At 34.7% G+C, this 16,580-nt stretch overlaps 1 long non-coding RNA gene and 1 other non-coding gene across 4 annotated transcripts in view; one reads left to right on the top strand and one right to left on the bottom strand.

Moving 5' to 3' along the window:
* Positions 1 to 3,474: 3,474 nt before the first annotated feature.
* Positions 3,475 to 16,580, bottom strand: part of LOC138837967 (uncharacterized) — a 304,135-nt gene continuing 291,029 nt past the window's right edge. For all 3 annotated transcript variants that reach the window (XR_011375526.1, XR_011375533.1, XR_011375532.1), the window contains 2 exons: positions 5,613 to 5,825; positions 3,475 to 3,545 (listed from right to left, as the gene is read on the bottom strand). This is a non-coding gene — a long non-coding RNA (uncharacterized lncRNA). The remainder of the gene's footprint in view (positions 3,546 to 5,612; positions 5,826 to 16,580) is intronic.
* Positions 8,500 to 8,606, top strand: LOC138806534 (U6 spliceosomal RNA). Its single transcript, XR_011365910.1, has one exon. It is a non-coding gene; the product is annotated as a U6 spliceosomal RNA (small nuclear RNA).

Here is a 16,580-nt window from a genome sequence, read left to right as displayed (position 1 = left end):
ATTTTCTTTAAAGAGTTGTACTAAGAAATTATCATTCAATCGATCATTTTAAATTTCATATTTTTAACACATAATAACTGGATATATGTGTGTGGCAGTGTGATATACCTCACTGTATATCACTATACATACATGTTTTTTATATGTGCAATGATCAAATCAGGGTAATTGGAATTTTTACGTCTTTAATACAGTTAAAGCTTCTTTGTGTTTGGGATTTATAAACTCCTCTTCTTCCAATTATTCATTAGAGTATATAATAGGTTCTAAAGTACAGTCACCCTGCTAGGCTTTAGAGCATTAGGACTTATTATTTCTTATACCTAACTGCTTTTCAGTACCAATTTCAACCTCCCCTGCCTTCCTCCCTTCTTTCACATATGACATCTCTAGTAATCATTGTTTTCAGTAGATTGATTTTTTTAGCCCCAGCCTATGCGTGAGAATATTACAGTATTTGTTTATCTATGTCTGGTTTATTTTGCTTAACATGTCTTCCAGTTCCATCCATTTTACTAAAAATGACAGGATTTCATTCTTTATGGTGGCTGAATCATATTCCATTGCATACATTTGCCAAATTTTATTTATCCCTTTATCTGCCTATCTAGATTCTATAATGTAGCTGTTGTGAATAGTGCTGCAGTTACAAGAAAGTGAAGATATCTCTTTGATAAGCTGAATCATTTTCTTCGGATATACACTTAGAAGAAGTAAGATAGCTGGATGGCACAAGACAGCTCTATTTTTAGTCTCTCAAGGACCCTGCATAAATTTTACATAATACTTATATTCTAATTTATATTCTCACCAACAGTATATAAGTGATTTTTTTAGTATTATCTGAATGATCATTGTCTTGAAGTGTTTCTCCTATGTTTTGTTATAGAAAGTTCATACAATCTTATATTTATGTCTGCAATCCATTTTTAGTTGACTTTTGTGTTAACATATATTTATAATATGAGCAAATTTTATTGTGATATTTCCATACATGCACAGTGTGCTATGAACAAACTCACACTCTCTACCATATTCCCATTCATTCCCTCTTTTCAAACAGTATTTGATGGACATTATGCTATATTAGTAAATAAATAAATAAACACACATAGAACATTCTCTGATCTTCTTTGTCCATTGTTCACTCCTCAACTCTGCCTCCTTTTACCATCCTCTCATGAATATCCTTTGCAATTTTTTACTTCATGTCTTATTATCATTAATATCACCATCATCATTTATATCTATACTACACAAATGAGCAAGTATATGTAATGTTTGTTTTTTAAAAACAGAAAATTCTCAAAGATAGAGGCATGGGTAATCATATCTTGAATAGTATTTCAATTGCTTATCACATAATACAAGAATGAATGGGAAGGACTTCAAAATTAAAAGGTTCTGCTCATCAAAAAAAAAAAAAAAAAAAGAATTGCAAGAATCAAGAGACATCCCACAGAAGAGGAGACAAATTTTACCAGCTATTCATAGATAAAGGATTAATATCCAGAATATATAAAGAGCTGAAAGATTAAATACCAAAAGAACAAAATAATCCAATTAATAAATGAGCAAGCAAAGTGAACACATAGTTATCATAAGAGTAAATACAAATGGGTAAATAAATATATGGCGAAATGTTCAGTATTCCTAGCTACAGAGGAAATGCAAATCTAAACTACAGTACTATTTTACTTTGCACCTCTCAGAATAGCATTCATCAAGAAACAAACTACAGATGCTGATTGAAGATACAGGTTAAAAAGAAACCTTCACACATTGGTGAGTTGATTTCTGAGAGACATAAGTCTATTTTCATTCTTCTTCATATGAAAAGATCTCCTAGCACCAAGAGCAGGGTCTGTCCCTTCTTCACACCAAGAGCAGGGTCTGTCCCTTCTTCATTGTATGGTCTGGTTTCTTTGTTGAAGAATCACTTGGCTACAGATGCATGGATTTATTTGTAGTTTCTCTATTCAGTTGCATTGATCTATTTTTATGCCAATATCACTGTTAGTTCCTATAATTTATAATGTCTTGAAGTTAGATTTTTGTGATACCAACTTTGTTATTTATGTCCAACCTGAGAAAGCTATAGTTTATAAGATAGTATGTAATATGTGAGCCCTTAGTCTCTTCTAAAAGAGTTTCAAAGCACAATGAAAGAAACATATGTTGAATCTATTTTAATTCTTATTTTTGTATTATCATTTCCTCTGATCACCATTAGTTATAGGACCAAAATGAGAAGCAGTTTACTCAAAGGAGTTAGAAGGGTACTAATAAAATTCAATTGGATTCTGTGATGTGTTCAAAAGAAACACCGATAGGAGATAAAAGTGAATCATTCAGCTTTAGGAACCTTATACTAAACAGGTTAAATTCCACAGTGAGCTGTTGGACCACTGAGTGAAAGTTCTAATTAAGTGTCCCCCAGCAGGTTCAAAAGTTCTAAACCCCATAACTAAGTTATAAAAGGCTATAATAGTGCTAACTAGAAATAGGTTTGTGAAGAGAAATATTGGAGGGGGATATTTCAATCTGCAAGTCTACCATCCAACCCATAGTGCAGAAAATGAGGGACTTTACCCTTAAGTACAAGCCTAGAAAGCAAGGCTTTAAACATGCAGAGTTCCGTTTGTGTTCCCTGAAGTTCAAAAACACATTGTGCCAATAACAGAGGAGTCTGAGGCTTTTCAGATGAGAGAACCAAGACACGAGATAGAAGTTGTGTTACCTCTTGAACTTTTCCATAATAAATAATAACTGAATGTGTCCTTTAATGGACAAAATTTGGGACATGCTAAAAAGAGACTTCCTGGGATGTTTTCAAAGGGATTCTGCTCAAGAAGATGTAATTCAGAGCACAACAGACCACCATGGAATGTCTACATGAAATGAAGCCTAGAACAGCCACAGCTTGAGGTTGGGGTCTAAAGAGGTAACTGAAGATAAGTTTTGCATCCTTTGAATAACCACTGTTCTGGTGGGTCAGCAAGCAGATCTTTGAAAAATCCACCAAAGTACCTTGGAGGAAAAACTGTCTACCATTTTCCACATCCAGAGAAGAATAAGCTATTTTATAGGAGCCATGACAAGTTGCAGACTCATGGAGAAACAAATGAGCTATAGAAAAATGTCAACTGTTCTACTTCCTAGAAGATAGGATGCTTGCCTACAGTCAATCCTTAGCTCATAGAAGACATAAAAGTCTTATCTTTGGATAAAGATCTAAGGGTTGGTAGCTTAATTACCAAATTAAAATGATATTTAGAAGGTCAAAATGTGCAAAGAACTCTGTATTAGTTAAAAATGAGTGGAAAATTCAGGAACATCGCATATTTTTTTAAATCATGATAGAAACAAGAATTCCCACTCTAGAAACATTTTAGAGATATCAGGAGAATAAAAACAACATTTTCATTTTGATTATATTCCAAAATATTTTCATGTTCAAAAATATTAATAGTTACCAGAGGAATGCCAAAACCATCTTCTTAGCAGGGCTCAGGCCAAAAAATGCTCTATTGTATATAATTTTCCTATGAAGGAAAATGGTGTAAGGATGCAAAATTTAAATCACATAGAAAACAACTCAAGAAAATTAAGCTTATCAGACTAGGCAAATTTAGGTAAAAATCAATAGCTTTCATAACTTCTATAAATAGGTTTGCATATTGAGAACAAATCAGAACAACTCTATATTGTTCTGATGGCCTAGACAAGAGCCAATGAACAAACAGTAGTACAGAACAGAGACATTTATAATGAAAATACTTTAACACAAATATTCTTAATTCTTTAGGTTGTCTTGTCTTATATTTCTCACTATTAGTTGTTGACACTGAATAATATTTGTCATGATTCCTGAAGAGACGAATCAAACTGTGAAAGAGTTATTTGTTATGAACTAGTTTGTCAAATGACCAATCCACTCAAGTGGCCATTTCACTAAAAAACTAATTCACCCAACATCAATGTGTTACATTTTCTTATTTCCTTTAAAAATTTGATATTCATTGGCTAGACTTCATTTTTTTCCTCATGAAAAAGTATTTAAGGAATTTTTAATAGATCACTGCCCCGAGGAAGGGAGACTGAAAGACAGAGATAGTACCTTCTTGGATGTATTTTAAATGACATTCCTAAATATAGTTGATTATTTCAATTGCACTTGTTACAATACAGTCTATTTTTCTTTCAGATTCTTATTCTCACTCCCTCCATTTTTCTGCCTCTGAATCTCCAAACGTAGCACCATAAGCAAATGAAGCAATTACTGGATGGAGAGATGCCAAAACTAATGTCCTCGCCTCCTTTTTTAACCTCTACTTTGGAACCAATTAACAGATAGATACAGGATTCAACACAGTAAAGATCAAAATATCATCCTCATTCCTATAAACTGTACTGGCAATGTGGCTTCTGATCAAAAGGTCTTAAACTTAATCTTCCATCTAGAAGTAACCAGAGACAAGATTTCTACAGCACTGTGTCTATACCCACAAAATATTGTAAAATTTGTCAATTCCCAACTTTTAGAGCATTATCTCTGGTAAGAACATGATTTTAGAACCCACAAGTCAAGAAATTTAGTAATAGCTTCAAAAAGGGAATAGATGGAGAAAAATTGTCTTGGTTTATTTTTATGTCATCAGTTGAGATCAGCAGTTTAGAGCCTAAGACTTATGAGGGAAAAATGGTGGAGAAAAAAAGAAACTACTAACAAGTAATTGATTTGGACTTCACAATCAGTCTTGCAATGACTGCTATTCTAGCTAAATTCTAGCCAAATACCTTACGAAGGTGTATAGAGCTGGCTCATGCATACCCAACATCGCTTAGCCTCTACCAGCTTTCCCTCTTGTGTGGAAACCAAAATGAAGCTTCACTGTCCTCCCTGCTACCTTTCAAATATACTTTCCTCTCATCTACCTGAAATCCTTTAATCCTAGGCCAAATTAGAATTCAGTTAAACACATGCCCTTTTATTTGAGGTGTATAACATACATACCTACAATATATATGAATATACATATTATAGAATGCAACACTCTACATAGACAGGTTAGCCTTAATTGATTGCAGCCTTTGGAATATATACATATATATATATATATATATATATATATACATACATATATATACATATATATATATCCCATTCTAAATTATAGACTCCTAAAAGATAGGAACCATACTTTAAGTCATCAAGTGCCTTCACATCATATAATGTGCAAAGGTGAAACAAATTAAGTTAGCAAATAAGCAAGTGAATAAATATATGAGTGGATGGATGGATAGATGGATAGATTGATGGATAGATGAATGGATAGATGAGGATACTTTTGTACCATTGGTTATAAACACAATCAACAAAATACACAAAGAAACTAACTTGTATCTTAATAGTACAAGATGCAACAGTCCATAAAGGCTGGCTTGTCATATATATACAAGTTCATCTGTCACATGTGGTTTCTGAGTCAGACCTGATTCAAAGACACCCATGGCTCTTTGGCCCCCTATATTGCTGTTATCAGCATCATTTATGTATCATCATAAATGACAAAACATTGCATTGGGGTTGAAATTTTTAAGTCACTCACCGTATTGCTGCTGCTATGACTGGTGGTCATCAAACCTAGGGATTACTCAGTCTAATCAGTCTCCTCTTTTGATCCAGAGCAAAACTGTCAGCTTTCCATGATGGATGCTTTTAAAGATCTCCAATTTTCAGCTTTCCTCCATGAGCTTTTGAGGTTTTTCCCAGCAGGACTTGGTCCTTGTTGTGTAAGATGGCACACCTTCTCAACAGGATCCTGATAATGAAATGTAAATTGGTATAATTAACAAATTGGAGTAACCATACCTTAGCACTCAAGTGTCATCTGAAAGTAGAGAAGCCACTTATCTACAGCTAGTTCAACTTCAGGGGATAGATGAGTCTGACTCACTTTATTTTTATGGTTAAAATATGTATACACACTGAAGAGACTTAATTCATGCAAATATATGTGTGTTTATATATGTACATATTATATACATGCATACACAAATGTTATATTTAACACACATGATATAATATTTATCAGGTAGAAAGCAAAACCTAGATAGTATTTTAATCTTCTACTACCTTTGGAAAAGGTGTGGATTTTGTTTTTTTTTTATCTTCCAGTACCAAAGTTTAAGCTGGAAGTCTAACACTTGCTTACAGTTAACACTCTACCATTTGAGACATGCATCCAGCTATCTTCTAGTCTTGGTATCATGTCGTGGTTCATCTCTAAATTTGAATTTTAGCTCACATACCTCTCTTCTACTTGCCCATTTGAAATTAGTTTACTTCCCCTTTTTTTACTGTCCCTACACTTTTATGAATGTGTCACTCAAATCTCAAATTTACCCAAAGTGTTAAAATCAAAAGCAGAAACTAGTTCAAATTTGTGACATTTCTTATAGAGAAGATAAGAGGACAATAGCATATAGTCTAACAAGTGTCACCCACATTTGGAAATTTTGTTATATATTCAAGAAATTGTAAAAGGTAGCATGGCATCTTACAGAAAATCTAATTGAATCTTCATTTTACACAGAAGCCAGTGAGACTCAGCTAAGTACTATGAGTTCCCACAAAGCCCCGTGGACAACACAAAGAAAGTCAAAATGCACAGCCAAATTTCCTGAAGATACAATGCTTTGGTACTTTACAATGTTGTCTTCCTTAGCAAAGACATAATTCTAGCAGGACAGCTCCTTCTCACAGTTGTATTAGAGAAAGACCATATTATTGGAGTTCTTTGGTGATGGAGGCAGGTGTTAGGATGGATGTGACACAACAATAAAATTTGGCACAAAATTCAAAGGTTTAAGTTGTTGTTTCACCATTAACCTTAAAATACCAACAGTTGAGCTAAATACTATAAAATATAATTATAGTCTTTGGGAACAATTCAGCAGAATTGGAGCTATATTTTGCTGTCTTAGCTCACCAAATTCTGGAAGATACTCAAGAAAATATTGTATAACAAGTGGCATGCATCATTTCCTTTAAGATTCCAGCTCTCAGTTACCAGAAAACGTAATTGTTTGGGAATTATTAATAATAATCACTGTTGACTGTCAACACTGTGTTAAAGCAAATTAGCTATATCTGAGTACTAGTTATAACTCTGTATATAGTGGTAAATATTTTTACCATATTACTGAACCTATTATGTAGCCCAGGTATTCCTATCTGAGGAAGATAAAAATGACTGCTCTGATTAACCATCTTTTCAAATTTAATCTGAATCTGACTTTTTGTCATCTTTATTTCTAGTGTATGAATTACTTGGAAAGGACTGGAGTTGAAACTAATAGTACAGAATACCTCAAAGGTATATCTCTATCTACAGTGAAATGAGAGGTTTAACTAAACATTCAAGTGTGTCAGCTTTTACCCTTCACTATTAGTATAACCATTATCTGTCGTTCACACAGCAAAAAAAAATTCCTTACTTTTCATCTGAGGAAATGCCCTGAAAGAATGTTTCCAGGTCGAGTCATAACCTGTTCCGGTCAGAGCAGCTGTATTGTGTTTCTCAAGAGGATACTGCATTCCTAAAAGGTGCCACTGGAACCATTGATGCATTACTAGTCTTGAACTGGGAGCTATTTGTGCTAAATATCCCAATTAATTGGTACCTGGGCTCTGAGTCTACTTCAAGGTTGCTGTTCCCATTTCAGGCAAAAGGAGATGGAGACATTCTTTGTCACTTTCGGTCTCAATCTCTACTCCTTAAAGGAATTAACTTAATTTGACAATGTTAAGGAGAAAAGAAGTGATCTGGATTGATTTCCCTAGTGTCCAAGACTCCAAAATCAGACTTTAAGGTCGTCAGCTTTTAATCCCAAATGCCTTTTCATTTATTTTAACCAGTTTAAATTAGGATATGAACAGCTGAAAAATGAATTGTAAATTACATTGCTAACATTGGGTTACCAGCATTCTACCAAATTATTCACCATCCTGTCATAAAGTGAGGTAGTGTCATTTCCTGTGTGGGTGTTGATGGTTTAGGGAGGAGTTTTATAGTTCCAATTTCCTCCTCTATTTATAACATTCTCTATCATAGGCATGTGCATAATCCCACTGTTTTGTAAATCTCACTATATATTCTGATACAATAAGATTTATCTCATTATAAAGAGTTGCCTGCTCATTTCTAGTAGGATTCTCATGAAAATACTGGTGCTGAAAGTTAGCAATGTAATTTTTGTAGTCATCCCAATTTAAATAAATGCATCCAGTCATGAATTTCAAGTCTCTGATGTAAATTCACACACCACTTGGACCTTTTACATCCATTCATTCATTCCTTCACTACTTCCTGTGGTAGATATATACTCTCACAAATTTCAGACAAAAATAGACAATAGAGATTATTTAGTCCAATTTCCTTCACTTTATAGAAAAGGAAAGCTGAAACACACAGAGTTTAAGAGTTGTTCACAGTGCTCGCTTCGGCAGCACATATACTAAAATTGGAACGATACAGAGAAGATTAGCATGGCCCCTGCGCAAGGATGACACGCAAATTCATGAAGAGTTGTTCACAACATGACCCAATTAGCTAATCATAGGCCTGGGAGAGATACTCAAGATTATAGACTTCTAATTTGTTATTCTTTTATTATCTCATTATTCTGGCTTTGACTTTGCTCACTCACACACCAACATTCTCTGCCCTTCTGTTCATTTCCTTGTCCTTTCTCACTATCTACCTAGCAAAGCACCAGTTATGGCTAGTCCAGTATCTGCTCTGATTGGAGAAATTTATCTAACAGGGCAAATTGTTTCTATTTCAATTTCAGGACTTTCCCTTCCTCATCCATATGAATGCTCAATACTTCCACAGTTCTCTGAACATGTACCTTCTATAATCAATGTTTATACTGCGTTCAAGATAATAGTAATTTCATACATATTCCACTTCTCTCAAACTCTCAATTTGCCAAATAATCTTGCACCTTAACCTCCCAGAGAAAATTCAAATAACCCATTTTTTGCCATCAAATCTCCAGACTTACAAAAGAGATGTTCTACTACAATAATGGAAACATGTTCGATTTCAGCCTAGTCCCTGTGCTTATACTTTGCAGTACATACCTTCCGACACTTATTTGAAGTGTTCTCTTTTTCCAAAATTTTCATCACAACTATCTCCACTATCTTGGCTCTGTAATCTTTTAAACATAATAAAAGGTTCTTCATTTTCTAGTAGATCTTAATCTGTCTTTTAGCCCCTTTTCCTTTACATCTGCACATTCCTAGGAACCTCTCCTGCATAATTCACTTTACTATTCCTTAGGCCATATGACCAAATCTTGATGTTTGTATTGAGCATTTTCATGCAGATGACATACAAATCTATAGCTCTCATTGCATGTTATACTTACTTCTACTCCAGACATTTCACTTATATTCCCCAAGAATATATTTCACCTATATTCCCCAAGAATATGCATTTAGTTTAAGACATACTGCTTGGCTTCTTAAAGCCAATTACAATTACAAATATTTTCCCTTTCCATTGTTCTTTGTGCCATTAAATGACAACTCCATTCAAAAAGGAATTCTCCTTAGCTTCCAGTCACAAAATATTATATTTGGCACAGCATTTAGTCCTGGGTTTGTACCTAAGTCACATGTCATCTTGAGCAAATTGCTTAAGATTCTTTTTTTCAGTATGTGAAAATAGTCTTTTATTGGATCAATAAAAGAGGGAAATGAGGTGGCATTCAAATTAAGCTCACGTTGAGTTTAGACAATACATTTTATTTGCTAAACATGCTATGTAATATAATTCTTTAAAAATACTAAGTCAGGCTGGGGACGTACCTTTGTGGTAGAGTGCTTGCCTAGCATGCACAAAGTCCTGGGTTTGATTCCTCAGTACCACATAAACAGAAAAGGCTGGAAGTGGTGATGTGACTTGAGTGGTAGAGCACTAGCCTTGAGCAAAAAGAAAAAAAGCTCAGGGACAGTGCCTGAGTTCAAGCCCCAGGACTGGCAAAAAAAAAAGAAAAAGAAAAAGAAAAGAAAAGAAAAAAGAAACTAAGTCAAAGCCACACCAAATAAATACCAGGAAATGGATATTTGCAAGAAGGTAGGTAGGGCCAAGGCCAAGGGGAGAAGGATCCAAGAATGAAGGCAGAAGAGGGAGAATGCAGGGAAAAATTCTTTGTATATTCCACAGAATTGAGAAATATTTGGGAAGGGGTAAGTTGAAGGGTGGTGAAGATGTTGAAGTTATGACACAGATTAAGATGAATTATTTACATAAACTGCTTTGTGAAATGGCAAAAAATTTGATACATAATCTAAGAATTAAGAAAAATAAGAGAAGGAAAGGGTGGGATGGGAAGGGTGAGTAAGAACATTGAAAGGGGTGACATTGATCAGTGATGGGAATCTGCTATCTTCTCATAACTCCATGTTGCTCCCCTCTCAGCCCAATCTTTTTATGTATCAAAAGACCCTATATGAAGGACTTGTCTCTCCTCTCTTGGCCAAATCTTTTTATGTAGCTAAAGATGGAATACTAATGATTGACTCCCACCTTATTCTTCAGGCCACGCAAAGCACCAGGTGTGTGCTCACCTGCTGGCCCCCAGGCAGGCCATTCCCACCCGGGCTCAGGCAAAAGTCTTCATCATCCAGTGACTTAAGATTTCTAAGTTTCAACATCACCTTTTGAGAAAATAGAGATTCTAACTTGATACTAGGGAAAACTAAATGAAACATGTAGATATGACCTCTAGCATACAGTAAGCAATTAGCAATTTAGTTCATTATTGGAAATATCATAAGTGTTAGCATTATTATTACAATGAATATATATCTCAAGTCAAAAATCTACAGCCACAAGCCTGGTCTAGGGCACTTTGCTATCTTCTCTGTAACACTCAGAAGTCTCCTAAGCAGTGTCTCTAACCCCACTTGTGCCTGCTCCAACACACTCTCCATATTGTATCCATGAGTAATATACCAAACTTTACAACTCATTTCTTTCTCCAAAGCCATTCAATGGATACCCCATAAAGTCCACATTTCTTGCAATAGTATACTATGTCTTATCTTTATTATCTAATTTCTTTTTATTTCCCCAGCCTCATCTTTTTTGAACCAAACAACCTTCATATTTTAATTACCTAAACCTCTTTAGCCCTCTATCATACCAAGAGGTTAACATATACAATTTTTTACATAAATTAATTCTAAAGCCCAGGCTGGCTTTGAACTCAAGATCCTCTTGTTTCACCTTCCTGAATGTTGGAAAAGATACCCCTCTGCATATGTCATCATAGAAATACAAATTAAAATAACATAACTATATTATAACACATCTATTAGAATGCACACTAGTAGAACACTGAGAATACCAAATGCTTCTGAGACAGTGGAACGACAGAAACATTCATTCATTGCTGAAGGAAATGCAAAGCTGCACAACCACTTTATACTTTTACATATAGAACTTATCAATAACACTTCTTTTTGGTCAGTCATGGGGCTTGAACTCTGGGCCTGGTGATGTCCCTCAGCCCTTCAGCTCAAGGCAAGCACTCTACCACGTAAGCCACAGCGCCACTTCTGGTTTTCTGGTGGTTAATTGGAGATAAGAGTATCACCTACTTTCCTGCCTGGAGTGGCTTTCAACCACGATCCTCAGATCTCAGCCTCCTGAGTAGCTAGGATTACAGGCATGAGCCACCAGCACCCAACTCAATAACATTTTTGATACTCACCCACAAGTTGAAAACCTATGTCTTGACATACCTGCACATAAGTATTGACAGAAGATTAGCACATAATTGCTAAAATTTGGAAGCAACCAAAATGTTCTTCAGTAAGTAAGTGTTAGACAATAGCAGTAACAACTATAGTATATCCAGACAATGATATACTGTTCAGCACCAAAAATAAGCCATTTAGCTATTAAAACATGGAAACTTGAAGGCTTATAGTTAACTGAAGGAAGCCAACCTGGAAAGACTACATCTAGTATATCCTAACTCCATGTGATTCTGGAAAAAGCAAACCTACAGAAACAGTAGGAAAAAAAAATCGCTCATTTGAATATTAGTTTTTAAGCAGGCACAGCAATGCTAATTCAACCTAACATTTATTGAGTCACCAAAATATGCTAGGTTTTATTTAAGGCAGTACATGTCAGATTTTCATTAATGTGATAAAATACTTCAGAAAAATATTTACAAAGAAGAAGTATTTATTTTGGCTTCCAAGTTATAGTCAATGATGGGGCTGGCCAATTGCTTTGGGCTTGTGTGATAGCCATTACAGAAGGGACTGGGAGACTGAGTAAAGTTGCTCCCTTCCTGGGAGCCAGGAAGCATGGAGAAAAAAGTGGAGAGGCCAGGATCCCAATATCCTCTTCATAGGCATATCCCCAGTTCCTTAACTTCCTTCCACTAGATTACAGCTTTTAAAGTTTCCTCCACTTCCCGATAGCACCAGAGGCTGGTTTTTTAACACACATGGGCCTTTCTTTGGAAAATATTCCAGATCCAAATTATATCAAAATACATCACTCCACAGAGTTATTTCTAACAAATTCATGTAACAGACATACTATTATTATAATTTTGGAGATGAAGAAACTGAAATTGTATAAGGTTAAATAAACAATCTAGATCACACAGTATCTGAGTAGCAGCATGTTTCAAATTGAAATGATGAGATGCCACAAATACCTCTCTTTACATACTGCCTCAGAATTATTCCATTTTTTATAATGAGTACCTTTTTTATAGTAAGCTCCATGTTTGGTTTTATATGCCTGATGGCCTTAAGAATGTCACAGAATCAAAATATAGTACTGGATTATTTTTAAGACTGTATTGACTCTTTGAAGTCATCTGGTATTATTAGAAATGTTGAAATAAGCATTTGTCTAAAAGGGAAAGAAAAGGTACAATTTGTAGTTCACAGTAATATAACCATAAAATACCTTAGTTCCTCTGTTTGCCTCATTACCCCAAAAGTGTTTATATGTTCTGTTCTTCTAGTTTAGATGAATATTCTCTCTTGTTAAATGTGTTACTCACTTAATATACAGAAACAATAAATAAACACAATATATAATTTCTAAAATGAAAACAGGTGGGAAAAGCAAGAAATAATCTTCCTTTTAGTAAACATGTTTGTGATACTGAAGACTTTTTAAGATTTGCAGGTACAATGACTGGTTTTGAAGTATAAATTCTATATGTATACACTGCTCAGAATCACTTGTCTAATTTATCATGTACTTTCCCTTGCTTTATCCAATAAAAGATTAGTCTATGATTTTGTGCCACACTCACATACTTTGCATTTCCTGTTCTAGATTCCATATTGAAAACAACCAAGCCTCTTTCTTTATGGAAAACCATCAAATGATAATTTTGTCAGTATGCTTTTATCCTTTGCCATTTGAAGCTAATTGCATGGTTGTGTATTTGTCCAAACCAAAGCCATTTGTTTGTTTCCTTCTATAGTCAACCTTCAACTTAAAATGAATAAATAAAGGAACATATTTTGGTGGGAAGAGCTGGCATTTTTCTTTTATCCATGATAGGCCAGATCCAAAAGTAAGTGCTACCTGGGTGAGACTATTAGCTCTGTCCAAGTTTTTGCCAGGCAGGCTATCCTGATGCCATCTCATTGCGTCAGCATTTTTAGTGCTTGTTAAAGACCATAACATCAGTTACATGATATTTAGTTGAAGCTAGTTCAGAGCATCCAATACACCAGAACAGTAGGATATTGGCAACCCTAAAGTTTGACTTTCTTCTACCAGTTTCAACCTGATGACCATCCCACTTGCTCAGTTGACAGTGTTAAAAAAAAAAATAGTGGTCATTGACTTCTACTTAATTGGCTTTTTCTAACATATGATATACCAGCTAAAGAAGCTAGCCAGTTTTCTGAAATTTGACTATGGTCAGTAGGAGTTAAGCCAGATGAGTAAAACTTAATTTGACATTCATATTATACATCATTGCTGAAGGCTGGGAAAGACAAGGCTGGAAAAGTGGCCAGGAATGCCACTAACAATTACAATCCTATATTCAAGGCTAGCAAAAGACCATCACTAGTACAGATAACACTAATATTTAGTCCTCCTAAATTAACAAACACACATGTGCACAGACACACACACACACACACACACACACACACACACACACAGGGGATTTAGTGGCTATAAATGTTCTCTTTCTACGTCAGCACAAACTGGAGTATCTGGGAATAAATTTATCATTTCCTGAATTCTTCTCTGGCTAGTGATCAACAGAGAATGTACAGCAAAATGAGAAAAGATGGGAGGTGGGACTTACCTCCAAATTGATCTGGATGATGATAGATAACTTCAAAGCTGCCTTCTGCTTTTAAGGTTTACTGTCTGTTTGCAAGAGTGAAAAGAAAACATTCAAGAATATAATGGGAAGCTGCTCTACAGTTTACAGAGTCTTGCTTGATTTGATTCCTTTACAACATTGTACTATCATCTACATGAAAGCAGAGTTCACCTCTCACAAAACCTGAGATGCATTAAATGGAAATGAGAAAGGAAAACGCCTTTACTCCCCATCTGTTTTCTGTCTTCGAGGCGTCTCCTGTGCATCTGCATGCTGTCTCACTGAAAGGTTTTATGTGACCACAGTACACAGTGCAGATGTCACAGAGGGACAAACCTGGATGTTATTGGCTTGATCCAACTCCCAGTAAATCTCAGAAACATTTGATCTTAATGAAACACCCACATGAATCCACAAAAACAGAATCTCTTGACTCAAGTTCAGAAGTCACTTGCTCCCTAATCTAATCATGTTAAGTCTTGTTTGGAATTTGGAGGCTGTTTCCTGCAGAATCCCCTCAAGTTTACTGTTGGTGAAGTTAGGAAAATCAGGAATTTTGTGCTGGGTCATTGCCTTAGAAGCAACGTATAACTAATTGCACACTTATGCAGATGATATATCTTGATAACTATCTTAAACAAAGAGATGTGATCTAAGTAGCATATGAGAATATGTACTTATTTAATAATTCCACTTCCTAAAACACATGAAATTAGATGGCAGAAATTGAAGTAGACAATAACTTCTCTAACATATATAATCACACATGTGTGGAGGTGTACACATATGCACATACTCAAACACCTGGATGCTATTAGTTTCCTTGCATGGTAGGAATAAAGCACCACAAACTGGGTAGCTTAACCTGTAGAAATTCATTCTTATTTGATCACAATCTCTGAGTCCAGGACACTAAAATGACCCTGTAGACACTTCTGTCTACAGGGTCAGTCTCCCTGTAGGTTCTAGGAAATAATATCTCATACCTCTTTCTAGTCTTTTGTGCTGACCAGCAACCTTTAACATCCTTTGGCTCATAGATGCATTATTACAATCTATGCCCCAACATTTACATGGAAATTTGATTCAGAGTATCTGTCTATCTGTCCTCTCTTGTTCCTATAAGGACAACAGAAATTGTATCAAGTACCAACCTAAGCCTATATGATGTCAACTTAATTATCTTTGGGGGTGGGGGAAGGAACATAATTCAATCTACAATAGTCACACCTAAAAGAAAAAAAGAAAGCAGTGATAAAAAATGCAGCCAAAGAAAAATTATGAAAATAAATGACAAAATTTTCTTAAACATTTACAAATAGGTAATAAATCTAACAAATAATATAAAAGAGGAAATGTAAATATTTAGACACCCAAGTTGTCTATAAATTTAAAACAAATCAAAAACTACAGGAAAACACATCTTGCCAATAGAAAGATTAGAAAGAAATTTTAAAATTAAAAATTATATATATGATTATTTTCTTACAAGCAAAAAATTGGATATATTACCAAACAAAGCATCCTCTTTCTACTTGTAAATGCATCTATAATTTTAAGTGAGAAACACACAAAATTAACCACAACAATAAGCAGAAGAAAATATATTTTACAATTCACTAATGTTCAGTGATCATATTTAAATATTAAATATTGGTGAAGTCAAAGAAGTCTAACTTTATTGGAGAGTGCAAGGTCCTGAATACCTGTGAAAATATGCAGTTCAGGCTAAACATGTAGTTCACAGTGAAGTCCTGGTTTATAATAATAATATAATACCTATGTTTTCATCACAAGTCTGAAAAAAATTGTTCTCAGATAAACAGTTCAATATTCCTTAGTCTAAGAGACATATCCATAATATAGAAGTGTATAGCAAGGAAAGTCTGGTGAGATCCAAATTTCTGACATCTGAACAGACATAACACCATGAGAATAAGATTGTCTCTGGAAAGAAGTTTCAGTTCAGATCACTGAAAAGGTTTTTTGATTTTTAGGTATTCACTTTATATGTAAAAGTTATTTTAACTTGGAAAGTAGTGATACTGTACTTTTAAAGACACTATCCTTATTTCAAATCTTCTAATTTTTTTCCAGCTTAGCAGGTTCTATTTTGTTCTTTTTTATTTCTTTCATTCTAACAACCGAGTCTCCTGTTCCCACTTTTT

Source organism: Dipodomys merriami, unplaced genomic scaffold, assembly GCF_024711535.1.
Source record: "Dipodomys merriami isolate MVZ:Mamm:240054 unplaced genomic scaffold, mDipMer1.0.p SCAF_10, whole genome shotgun sequence".
Lineage (NCBI taxonomy): Eukaryota > Metazoa > Chordata > Mammalia > Rodentia > Heteromyidae > Dipodomys > Dipodomys merriami.
The sequence above is the reverse complement of the archived record's forward strand: the minus strand, read 5'-3'. Positions and strand labels throughout refer to the sequence as shown.